At 43.4% G+C, this 13068-nt stretch overlaps 1 long non-coding RNA gene across 1 annotated transcript in view; it reads left to right on the top strand.

Moving 5' to 3' along the window:
* The first annotated feature begins 10116 nt into the window (after positions 1–10116).
* LOC125390414 (uncharacterized) overlaps positions 10117–13068 on the top strand; it is an 18746-nt gene continuing 15794 nt past the window's right edge. The window contains exon 1 of the long non-coding RNA XR_007228729.2: positions 10117–10221. This is a non-coding gene — a long non-coding RNA (uncharacterized LOC125390414). The remainder of the gene's footprint in view (positions 10222–13068) is intronic.

Raw genomic sequence — 13068 nt, forward strand, 5'->3', positions numbered from 1 at the left:
GATTTTGTTTATCTATTTATTTATTTTCAGACAGGGTCTTACTACATATTTCTGGCTGTCCTGGAACTCACTATGTAGAACAGACTAGCTTTGAACTCACTGTGTCATGTGTGCTGGTATTAAAGAAGTATGCCTGGTCACAGAACCTTATAAAAGGTTTGGTAGCATGCATCTTTAGTTCAAACAGTTGGAAAGCAGAGGCAGATGGATCTCTGTGAGTTAAAGGCCAACCTGGTCTATATAGCAAGTTTCAGGTCAGTTAGATATAGGCAGTGAGACCTGGCCTCAAAAAACAAATAAGCAAACAAAACCAATAAAAATGCTTTAAGTAAGATATGAAGAGTTCTTCATATGACTCTTCCATTGACACTTTAAGAGAACCTGTTTGATCTGCTCTGTGATGATACATTTAGTATTGTCACAACTGAGAAGGCCATGTCACTGGTGTGTACTAGATACTGATTATTAATTCTGCCTGAGACACTTGCATGATATGGGATGCCCTTCTGTATGCTATGAATATGTTTTATTACCACTGGTTAATAAAGAAACTACTTTGGCCTATGGCAGGGCAGAATACAGCTAGATGAGAAAAATCAAATTGAATACAGGGAGAAAGAAGACATGGTCAGGGTAGATACCAGAGGCTGCTGGAGGAGTAAGATCCCAAAGCATTACTGGTAAGCCACAGGGCACAGGGCGATACACAGATTACTAGAAATGGATTAACTGAAGATGCAAAAGCTAGTTAGTTTTAAGCCTGAGCCATGGACCAAACAGTTTGTAATTAAAGTCTCAGAATAAATATTCGGGAATTGGCCGGCAAGAGATAAACCTCCAGTTATACATGCCTGCTAGAAGAATATTTATAGTGACTGAAAAGATAAGAATATTTATAGTGACTGAAAAGATGGCTCTCGCTGCCTTTCTAAAGAATCTGTGGCTGGTGGCCATCTGTAACTCCAGTTCAAGAAGATTTGATGCCCTCCTCTGGCCTCAGCAGACATACACTCACACAGAAATAAAAACGGTAAGAATAAGTCTGTATGAAGGTATCTCTTGTTTGTGTGCAATTAAAATTGACCAGGGAGCCCTGTGGTTTCATTCGCCAGCTCTATCAGCTCTAACCAAGCCTGCTCTAATGCATGGCAGAGTCCCAACAGCAAAGAACTCTCTGCCTTGGAGTGAACAGTGCAGGGACCGAGAAACTCTGCTGGAAATACAGGCCCTCGCATGACTTCCTAATAGAATGGGAAGAAGACTACAGCTGTGAAAATTTTAATTTCATCGGACTTTGGCAGCCTTGGGTTAAAACCTGCAGCCTCCACCCCGCTTATTTATCCGGGATGCAGATGGAAACACAAGCCCTGCGTCCAACAAACTATTCAAAAGTGCTCATGCCGTGGGAAGTCTTGAAGGTTCTGTACTACCTTCTCACTGTGATGATAATTTAACACATGCCACCCATGGTCCAGTCACATTGCTTGGAGAGACTGTTGCCTACACAAACACGCTAAGCCAGAAATACTTGTTGAAGCTGACATTGGACAAAGCGCTTTGAGCAATGAATAGAAAACAGAAAGTAGGTTAAAGGTAGGTCAGTAAAGTTAGATATAGAACTACCATGTAACCAACTATTTCATCCTAGGCAAATACCCAGAGAACTCCACACCCTACCATGGATATATTGCACCCCCATGTTTATGGCTGCTCTATTTGCTATAGCAAAGAACCAAAGTCACCTTGGATGTCTCTCAATAAATGAATAAATAATTAAAATTATATATGTTTATCAATAGATTAATGAATAATTAGAATTAGATATATTTATCAATAGATGGATAAGTAATTAAAATTATATATGTATATTTATGAGTACTTTTAAGCTCTAAAAATGTCATCACAAAATTTTTCTGGGAAAAAATAAATGGACTTAGAATGTATAATATTAAACAAGGTCACACACTCTCAGAAAGAAAAAGGCTGCATGGTACCCTTCATATGCATGACCTAGCCAGTTGTATACAAAAGCAAATGTACATATGGACACAGTATGACACAGAAAAGAGCAGGAAAGGCTGACTATTGGGGCATGAGGAAGGACTGGATGCAGGTCATGGACATGAGTTATGAAAGACAGGGGAAGACTAATCGGTTTTTCTAGTTCTAACTCTTATGGATTTTTCATTTTTCTTTTGGTGGTGGATAAGTGCATTAAAATATATTCAGCAGGGAAAATGTGAAGTTCATTATGAAGCCCCACAGCTTCGGGGTGGCCATTCTAACTGGACAGAAGTTCATTGAGATGGATAGACTTTGGGTCTGGTTCATTTCAGTGTGATAGTCCTCATTCCTAATTATTTTTGTAATGAAGTTAATTTAAAAAGAGAAAGAGAGAGAGAGAGTAAAAACTATGGTTCCTGAGCGATATCTGGAGTTTCATGGGTTAATAGATGGGAAAGAAATTCTAAGTCCTAAGCAGTATTTTGGTTCTTCCTGAGCCTGGATAGAGAGTAGGGCTGGGATGTGATGCTGTGAAACTGCTGGGGTCCAGGAAGACACAGCCTTTCTAAGCCGGAAGCACCAGCAATTGACAGGTGGATCCTGAACAGGGTAGCAGGAAATTCTTAGTGGTGACCGCTGCTGCTGAGTACAGAATTATAACCCCATCCCCACTCTGAATCCCTTCTAATTCTGCGTCTATCACCATCAGTCACGTGGCATTGCCTCTTCAGCCGAAGTAGGAACTTTTTAAAAAATGTAAAAGGAATAAAATAATAATTCACCTCTAATATGTTTACCAAAGAAAATGTTCTCTGAGCAGATATGGGGAAAGCTGAGATTTACAACCGTTCATTGAAAGCCATGCATGCTTTTGATCCCAGCATTTAGGAGGCAGAGGTGGGTGGATCTCAGTGAGTTCCAGGCTTCATAAGTGAGACCCTGTCTCAAAAAAGAAAAAAAAAGAATCCTTCATGAGAACCTTGGTGAGTTGGCCATCTCAGACCCCTGCTTTCCATGAATGTTTTACACGGGTATTACTGATGTTTTCCATGACTGTCTAAAGATCATTCAGAGATGTGTCACTGACCACGATATGATACAGCAAGATGGGGAACTGGGCTGTCAGTGCCCTGTCATTCTTGAGAAGCTGGAGGTCACCCTCCCAGAGCCAGCTCACCTAAGATTGTAAAGCCAGCTGCTAAGTCTTCATCCACATCTGTCAACAGCTGCTGAGTCTTCATCCACATCTGTCTCCAGCTGCTGAGTCTTCATCCGCATCTGTCCCCTGCAGTGTTCCTTTAGCCCAGAGGTTCTCCACCTTCCTAATGCTGAAGCACCCTTTTAATACAGTTCCTCAGGCTGTGGTTAACTCCCAACCATAACATTATTTGCGTTGCTATTTCATGATTGTAATTTTGCTACTGTGATGCATTGTAATGTGGATATTTTGGGAAACAGAGGTTTGTCAAAGGGGTTGTGGCCCACAGGTTGAGAACGACGGCTTTAGTTGTTTCTGAACTATACAGGGAGCTAGGTCCCGCCTTGTTATGCCCATACCACCACAAAGGAAACAAAAGGCAGACTCGTGCCCCGTGTGCCGTCACTTAATAGCTTGCTCCTCACACTGGTCCCTCTGACTCACTCTGGGAGGATCCAATTATACCTGTGACCTCTGCTCAGAGGGCACTGAATTTTGTCACACACTTTTGAAAGCTTGCTATAAAAAGTAGCTGGCCAGAACAACATAATTTTTTTTTGATTGAAGGGTTAGTTTCAGTTTTCTGAAAAGTTGGCCTACATGGTCCACTGTCTCCTCCACAGGCTAGCAGACGGGGCCACACGGGGCTGCAATCCCCAAGGGTACAGGAGGTCTGGCTGCTGTCATTTTTGAGCCAAGGGGTTTTTGATGGCAAATGGTCATTTCAAATAAACTTTTAAACTGGAATAATGCTAGATTTGCAGAAAAGTTGTCAAAGCAATATGGAGACTTTTCACATACCTTTTCTACCCGTTTCTCGTACTGTTTTCTCTTTCTATAAACCAAGGAACATTGTTGTCGACTCTGGACTTTGTATGGCTCTCACAAGCTTTTCCATTGTTTTCCTTTCTGTTTCATGTTCAAGTCCTATATGGCATGTTACATTACATGCTTTACCCACTGAGCCATCTCTCCAGCCTGTCTTTCTTGGGCTAGGTCTCATCGGTAGGCTCACACCCAGTTACTGTTGCATAGTCTAGCAAAAACCAGAAGTCTGTTTAGTGAAATTTTCCTTCCCTTTGATAGCTGACCACCTCGGGCAGATGATTAAATGATTGATGTCTAAGTCTATGGCCTACTTTTATCAGGAATCCTGCTAAGAAAGTTTATCAAGAATCCCCCGTCTCCACGGCTCCTCTTAGTACTTTTCCATCCGTTGATTCTGTCGATCTGCTTTCCGGCTATAAATTCCAGCTGCCATGTGTGGCAGATGTCTTTTCCTTTACTGCAGTAGGCATGGGGTAAACTTTGTCTCCATTGTCTTTAGTGTCTGGCTTTGTTGTACTCTCTGGCACCTAGACGACAGCTCAAAACCAGGTAGGAACCATCATTTCCACTTTTGCCATTCTCATTTCTAGAATGTAACAACTTGTCTAACGACTGGGTTTCATGTGTTCTGAGAGCAAGCCTTGCATCTTCCCCACTGTGTAGCACAGAGATTGGCGCCTGTTGCTGAATGCTGGCATGAATTTCCAGGGTTGCTCTTTGCTAAACGAAACATTCCAGACAGGTGGTCAGTTTATTGTTGTTGCTGTTTTGTTTTGATTTGATTCCTTTTCTTCGAGACAGGGTTTCTCTGTGTAAATTTGGAGCCTGTTCTGGAACTTGCTTTGTAGACCAGACTGGCCTCGAACTCACAGAAATCCACCTGCCTCTGCCTCGTTAGTACTGGAATCAAAGGCATGCACCACCACTGCCCGGCACGGTAGTCAGTTTTAAACAGACGGTAGGAGGGTGGGCCTGCGGCATATCTGGAAATGAGTGTGGATCTGTTGGATTTATTTCTGTGCTGTTGGGCAGGGTTCTAAGTCCTCCGTGGGCCTGGTTTTCCCTGCAGCAGAGACCCTGAACTCATTTTCTACATCAGTGGCCTCAAGAAGAGCTGACTATGGCCTACATCATCCATTCACTCGGTTCCACACTTTCCTCCCTTTCTAAAAGCTCATTAGTACATTCTCTGTATTTGCTTACGTATTGCTACATGTTGTTAGGCTATCCCACCCCCAAACAAACAAGCAAGCAAACAAACAAACAGAGCTAATTCCATCCATGTTGGTGTTCGGGCATGGAAAGGTGATTTTGAAGTTCTCTGCTTGACTGGTGAGCAAACTGAGGCAGCCAGTAATAGCTAGCTTGCCATGAGAGCCTGGCAAACCTGGGTGCAATTCCAGAACCCACCTTGGAAGAAGAAAACTCTCAAAATCTTTTGATCTCCACATGTGTGCCATTGCATGCTCAAGTCTGCATGTATGCAGACACCATGTTCACAAACACATACAGAATAATAAATAAATGATAAATGTAAGTAAATTTAAATTGGAATTCTCTGTGTGAGATAACCATTCCTCTTTTTTGGCATCTATTTCTCTGCTCATTTATCTCACTAGTGCTTGGGAAAGGTTGGCTGGTTTTGATACACTGGCACACGAAGAGCTACACCTACATCTTAATTTTGATCAAGTGTTTTCTACCTTCTTGAAACAGAAAAGTGGCTGTTAATTTTCAAGCGAAAATGTTTTCATTTTCCAGTGTATTTTAATCATTCTGAGTGTGGGTGGAGGCAAACAGGACAGTAACTTCATCAGCTCACGTGGTCTTTAACTAGCAGTAGAAGCAGAAGGATCATTAATATTGATAGTGACAGACAAGGAGCCGTCCAGAAGTCCTTCACAGAGAACCAAGGTGGCCTGGGCGAGGGAAAGGTCTCACTGAAACCTCTGCCTTGTAAGCTCTGTATGGTTTTGAAGGCTCATGGGAAAGAGAGTTCTGTCATCTTCCTGGCAAACCCTCTGAGGTATTAGAAATGGTGACTAAGGGAAACATGAGTGTATTGATTTTTTTCACTTAAAGTCTCCATTGCTGCAGGTAAAACCCAATTCCATCTGCCTTTTTTGCAGTGTAGGAGGAAACAAAAGTTTAAAGAGGTTAAATTGCTTGCCCATGATCACCCCGCAATAGGTAGATGTAAGATGTATCTATGGCCTAATTCTATGTCATCCCTCCTCTTTTGTCTGCCTTGCCTAGTTAATGAAATTGTTCAGTAAACAAGGGAATCGGGCTTCTCAGCCTGCTTGGATTAAAGGTAATGCACAGTGTTGGCCACAAATTCTTAAGTCTCCTGCTACTGATGCGGAGCTGGGTCGGCAAGGCAGTTTAGAATCACTGCAGATGGAAACAGGAGACTGTCACCTCTCATAGCCTGTGACGGTCTTTGGCTGAACATCCAGGTCTTTGGGGAGAGTTTTACACTTCATAGTACCCTACCCAACTCTGACCCTTAAAATGTAGAAAAAGCTACTCTGGGCCCAAGTCTAGAAACTCAGCTTGTAAAACGATGGAAGGAGTCCCACCTCGGATTTCCAGTGAGTATCATTGTGATTCTACCCACAGATAGTGTGGCTGGGACAGCCTGATGGAAAGGAAGCACTCCCAGCAAAGGGAACCACACAGTGAAGAGATAGTCTATAGGATGGCAGAAAAATCTTTGACAGCTATTCGTGGGACTGGAGATTACTATCTATAATATATAAAGAATTTACAACAATTGAATGCAAAACAACAAGTGATATAACAAGAGCTAATGAAGTGAAAGCACACTGCTCAAAAGAATTATAAACAGCCAGTGAGTACATAAAAATATTTATTAAGTATATTTATTTGGGGTGTGTGCACCCACTTTTAGAATAAAAAGGACCACTTTTGGAGTAGCTTGCTTGAATTGGTTCTCTCCTATCACCGCATGGAATCAAAGATTGGGCTCGCATGGTCAGGGCTGGCAGCAGATGCTTTTCCCCTTTGAGCCATCCTAGCAGCCCAGTGCTCAGTGTCTCTAGCCATTACAGAAATGTAAGCCAACGCCTCCTTGAGATTTCACCTCATTGCTTTCATACTGGCTACCACAAAGAAACAAGAGACGCAGGGGTATGAAGAACCCTTGTACACCAATGATGAGAACCAAGTTAGTACAGCCACCATGAAAATCAGTATGAAAGGTCCTAAAAAATGGAATTGACCCAGCTATGCCACTTTTGGGTATCTGTTTGAAGGAATTAAATTGAGAATACAATACTTTCAAACTCATGAGCACTATTCACAACAGCTGAGTTACAGAACCAGCCCTAGTGCCCGTCAACAGAGGAATGGCTGAAGAAAATATGGAATCCATAAAAAGGGAGTGTTTATTTATCCATACAGAAAAATGAATTCATGTGGTTTGCAAGAAAGCAGGTGGAACTGAAGATCACCATCTTAAATGAAAGGGGTCGAACTCAGATAAACAGGAATTCTATGTTCTCTCGTACGGGGGATCTAGAGGAGGGGAAAACCCACAAAAGTAGGACTATTAGGGGACATGAAGATGATCAGAGAGAAGTGAGAGGAATGAGGGGCGAGCATAATTAAAATATGTTGTATGCTTGTATGAAAAAGTCCTAGTGAAGCATACATAAATTTCATATATTAAATTTTAAAAAGAAAGGCCTTTATTAACTTAGGTTTGAATATTATTTTGCTCGATCACTTTCTGTCTGTCTCTGTCTCTCTGTCTGGTGTGTGTGTGTGTGTGTGTTTTGAGGTAGGGTCTCTAGTAGCTCAAGCTAGCTTCAAACTTTTCATATAGCCCAGTAAGACCTTGAGCTTCTGATCACCCCACCTCCACCTCCTAAGTGTCACCACACCTGGCTGCGAATACGCCTTCCAATTGTTATTGTTATTGTTGGTTAATGGCATCGTGGAACAAAGTGTTTAAACAGAACCATACCAATTACGGTGATTAGAGGCTCTGCAGTCATGTTCTGGACTGGCTAGTGACTCAGCCGGATGAGAGAAAAGGATGGTGGCTTCCATAGATGCTGTTAAAACACTTCCACACTTTCACAGACACCTAGGCACCCTGAGAATTTCATGCATTCTCTTTAGCTTTTCCCAAATCTCTGCCTGCTATTTTTTGACATGTTAATATTTTCTACTAAAAACTGCTGTATTTAATCCTTGTTCCAAAGAGTTACTTTGAAGCCCTCTCATAGACAGCCTATGGTTCTGACATTTCTTCTGAACAGTGGCTTACTGATTACTCATAGCCAGTTATTTTCTTTTGTTATTGTGTGCGATTTGAATGTGGGCGTGCACAGGCTTCAGTGCGCTTGCGGAGGTCAGAGGACAGTTTTATGGAGTTGGTTCTCTCCTCCCACCCTTATGTGGTCTCTGGGGATCAAGCTCTGACTTTCAGGTTTGTGCCCTGAGCTGTCTCAGTGGTCCCACGCTCTTCCGAATTTTGCAGTGCTTTTTTTTTTCTCTTTCCTTGTGCTAAATAAATTTTCTATTTATTTAGTCTTCAATCTTGTATTTATGTTTCTTCCATAGCATACTTGACTTTACACTACTGCTTTTAAAGTGCTTAAGGATCTGAATGCTCAAAGGTGCAAATTCGCTTTCTTCTGAAAACATCTAAAAATGTAAATCTTAAAAGCCAGCGTCCAGACTTCACTAGCTTCTAAAGTCATGATTTTAGGAACTGGATGTTTTATTTTTAAATGTACAATAAACAATGCTTGAAGTGTGCTGCATTATCGTGAGCTGCCATCTGACCTTGTCTCCAGTTCATTAATTACCAGCTCCAGTTTTTATAGGCTCATTAGATGCTTGCACATTCCGTCCCTGGAGGACCAAGTGGAGATCTGTCGGATGAGTCAGCAGGACACATGCCTGTATCCTCTGCTGCTACACTACCTTGCCACAAGCCCGGTGGAGTTCGGCCTCTTTGGAGCAGACATGCGCATGCCCACATGCTACAGCTTTCCCTTAGAGACTTTCACCTTGAAGACCACATTTCGTGGTCATCTTGATCAGATTCTATCTCAAAAAGAGAGGGATGTAAGCATGCCATGGAAATCCACTAGCCTGGCCATCTCTCCAACTCTCTACCTTACCAACAATCCTACATTTATGAATATATTACGTCTATAAAAGTATATGTTATACACCTATATGCAGATGCTAGAGCCAGCTGGAGTAGGAAACCCCCACAAGGGATCGGTTAGCAGTGCAACAGCATTTCTCTGGATGCTAGTGAGTGCCCGGCCTCTATCATTCACGTACTCATCTTCCTCTGAGCAACAACTGTCAAGGCAAAAGGCCTTGGACTCATGCATGCTATTATGTGGACTTCCTTGAGAGGTCAAGACCCCATTTAGAAAGACTTCATAGGATTTGATCACAGGACCGTCTGAGTTCACTGCTCGCTCACACATGCTAATTACATACGCCTGCCCAGGGCCAGCTGCCCTCGTGGAGGGCTCTGAGCGTTTGCACGATGAGTCAACAGATTAAAGTCCTGAGGCTGGTGAAAACTCCAGCTCCCGCGGTTGCTGGCAGGATGTCCCCGAAGGCTGACGATCGCAAGCATCTTGCTTGGGAAAACCAAAGGTATCAAGAAGGCATCAGATGCTTTCCAAAAGTAACAGGGGCCACGCGTGAACTGCTATTGAACCCCCTAGTAATTTACTTTGAAGAGGGAGGGTGAAATCAGTGTGATTTCTGAAGTTGGCTTATGACACAGAAAACTACCAGGGCACTCGATCAAAGAAACCCGGCTTCATTCTGCAGGTGGAAACAGGGGCTTCCTGCCAAGTACCCAGATGGGTCACAACTGCAGCAAAGGGGCCAAGAGCTAGACTAGGGCCCAGGGTGGCTTTTCTAGGAACTGACTATTACAGCCAGTGACTTCTTAGCACTGGATATAGCAACGGGTGACAAAGCCAAGCTCTGTCCAGTGTGGTCAAACAATCTTTTTGTACACCATGAAGATGTGTTGACCTCATTGGTTTAATAAAGAGCTATTGGCCAATAGCTAGGCAGGAAGAGGTTAGGCAGAAGACCCAGGTTGAGAGAATGCTGGGAAGAAGAAAGGAGGAATTGCCAGCCAGATGGAGAGGGAGCAGCATGGACTTTACAAAGTCAAGGTAATCCATGTAAAAGTAGATTAAAATATATGGGTTAATTGAAGTTGTAAGAGCTAGTTAGCAACAAGCCTAAGCTATTAGCCAAGGATTTATAATTAATGATAAGGGTTAGGAAATTTTCCTAATGTGAGCTCTCTGCCAATGCAAAAATCCCAATCAAGCCAAATCACAACAAGTCAAATTAAAAATTATCCAGGTTTAATGGGATTCCTGTGCTCTCGGGTAACCCTGAGGGGGAACTGGAAGGCCACAAACGCGACCACCAGGGGAGAGCAAAGAGACCACATGTTTCTCCTTTGGGAACTCACATAAATACCCTGGGATTTGGAGTCCAGACCAAAGCAACTTCCAGGTCAGGGAGGCTGGGACAGATGCTAGGGGCTGGGGACTATGCCCCCAACTTAACAATTAAGTTTCTGTGTGGTTATTTGGGAGCTACTGGTGGGGAAAATATCCCACCTACAGTCCAGAACATTGTTTTCAATAAGTTAAGACTTATTTATTTCCCATCCTTCCCACCTACCTCCCTTTCTCTTCTTTCCACTTGAAGACCCCTCTCCCTACATGTCTCCTTCCACTAGCTGTAAGAAGCAAAGAGAATTTTCTAGATTTCTAAAGGTTCTCCAAGAGTGACTGCTAAGATTCTCCATTTAAAAACATTTTTATTTTTTATCATTTTTAATTATGCGTAGGTGTGTGTCTGTGTGTGGGCGTGCATGCAAGTGCAATTGCTGCGGAGGCCAAAGGCGTCTGATCCTCCTGAGCTGGAGTTATGAATGATTGCGAGTCACCTGATGTGGGTGCTAGGAACAGAACTTTGGTCCTGTGGAAATGCAACATATGCGTCTAATCACTGAGCCATCCCTCTAGCCCCTAGGACCCCCATTTTTGTGGACATAGTACATCAAGTGATATATGATGTGGAGGTTTTCCAACTATTGATTCTCAAACTTCCACCTGACTTTATCCTATATGGTGCACAGTCTACTAAGTCATTTCTTGGGCTGCTTTTAACGTAGCATTTCAACTACACTTGTATAGAATTTTTTTTTATCCATTCTCTCTATCTATTCAATACCATTGAATTGGTTATCTGCCTTGGAAATTGAAAAACAGGAGATGGGAGTTGAAAATATTGATTCGTAGGCTTTAAAAATGGACTAGCTTAGCCAAACCCTTGTTCTTCTAGAACCAGGCCGGGAAATAACCACACACTGCTCTCTCAGCTAGCTTCTCCTGTATAATAAGCTGCCTCCAAAGCTTGTGGTGTAGAACGACAGCTATTTTTGTGGCAGGCGATTGTGTGGATCAGCAATTAGGATGAGCCAGCCTTAGCTGTGGGGCTGATGGGTTGGGAACTGTGGCGCCCTCTGCCTGACTGGCGCGTGTTTACTTTTCATGGCTGGTGTGCTGGCCGGCAGATGACTTAGGCTCCTCCACATCATGTCTGCCTAGGGACTCTGGAGAAAGAGTCACTCCAAGGCCAAACCTGAAACTGGCATCACACCAATCTGCACATTCTATTGAGCAAGGCGCGGGGTTCTTGATGGGAGTCTATTTGAGTCAGATTCCCAAAGACACAGAGACAGGAAGTCAAGTGTTTTTAAAATCTGCCGCGCCTCTAATGAAGAGCACGTCACAACACATGGCTGTCACATATTCCTCACAATGGTACGTCGTCATTTCTTTTAGCATTGCTGCCTCACGCACAGCAGACACTGAAATAACTTTCAATTTAGCCCACTGTCCTAAGCCTGTATAATAAATGAATATCTTCCTTAGACACGATAGTGTTCATATGGCCGCAGTCTGTGTAGATCTGTATGATAGACTATAGGTTCTCTGGGTAGACTGAGGTAGACATTACAAAGGACATTCATTAGGCTTCATTTCTGAGATCAACTCCTGTGGAAGAGACAGAGGAGGGGCTGAGTGACCCTGCGAGTCCGTGGCCTCAGTGGACCCTGAGGGAGCTCTGAGGTATCCAAAGCCTGTCAGTGCTGTTAGAGATTGGGCAGTGTGACTAAGCCTCCATACTGAAACTTTCTTTAGCGTGCACTGGATGTAGGCCTCCTGTGGGGAGAACAAAACCTCGAGGCCTTCCTTCAAGAACCGTCAAATGCTAATGGGATTATGGGAAGATTCCGGTTACAAACAACTGACAGTCTGTAGGAAACGCTGCGTGACACGGAGAGCCATTTATTGACTCTGTTGCTTTCCTCCGAGGGAGCTTTGTGAAGGGTCTGACTCATAGCCCAATTCCCTTCAGTTAGATCTGAAAATTAAGAAATGTGCTTACTGAGGAATTAATTCATTTCTCATGCAAATCTGCTTTCATGCTGTTTCCGGCTGTAGCGTTTCCTTCCACAGGAGCATACATTTCTGCCATTCTGGCCAACAGTCCACCTCACTGGTACTGAGATTATTGGAAAATGCCGTCCTGCCTGATTTTGAAAACGTAGCTTACGTAGACTTCCGTTTGAAAAGAGCAAAGATGGCGGAACATGGATCAGTTCTCTGAGAACTGCATTGTAAACACAGATGCAGCTGTTCCTGGGATTTCCCACGAGCAGACGCTGAGAGTGGATCACTTATGTGAGAGGGGAACGTCAGCACCTGAGCTCAGGGCAGGGGCGTGAGGCGCCCAGGGGGCACTGGCCTGTGCGGGATCCTCCAGTGGCCCCCAGCAGCAACTGACTGACAGGGCTGTCAAGGCACACAGCGAAAGGGGGAATGATATCTAAACATAAGAAAATTTGATGTCGTTGATGAAATCTCAGCAGGTTCTGTAATAAACTTGACCTTAGTCCACCCCAGAACGAGACTTTGCTAGCTAGAGTTTGGCTT

This window comes from Myodes glareolus, chromosome 13, assembly GCF_982192425.1.
Source record: "Myodes glareolus chromosome 13, mMyoGla1.1, whole genome shotgun sequence".
Classification (NCBI taxonomy): Eukaryota; Metazoa; Chordata; class Mammalia; order Rodentia; family Cricetidae; genus Myodes; species Myodes glareolus.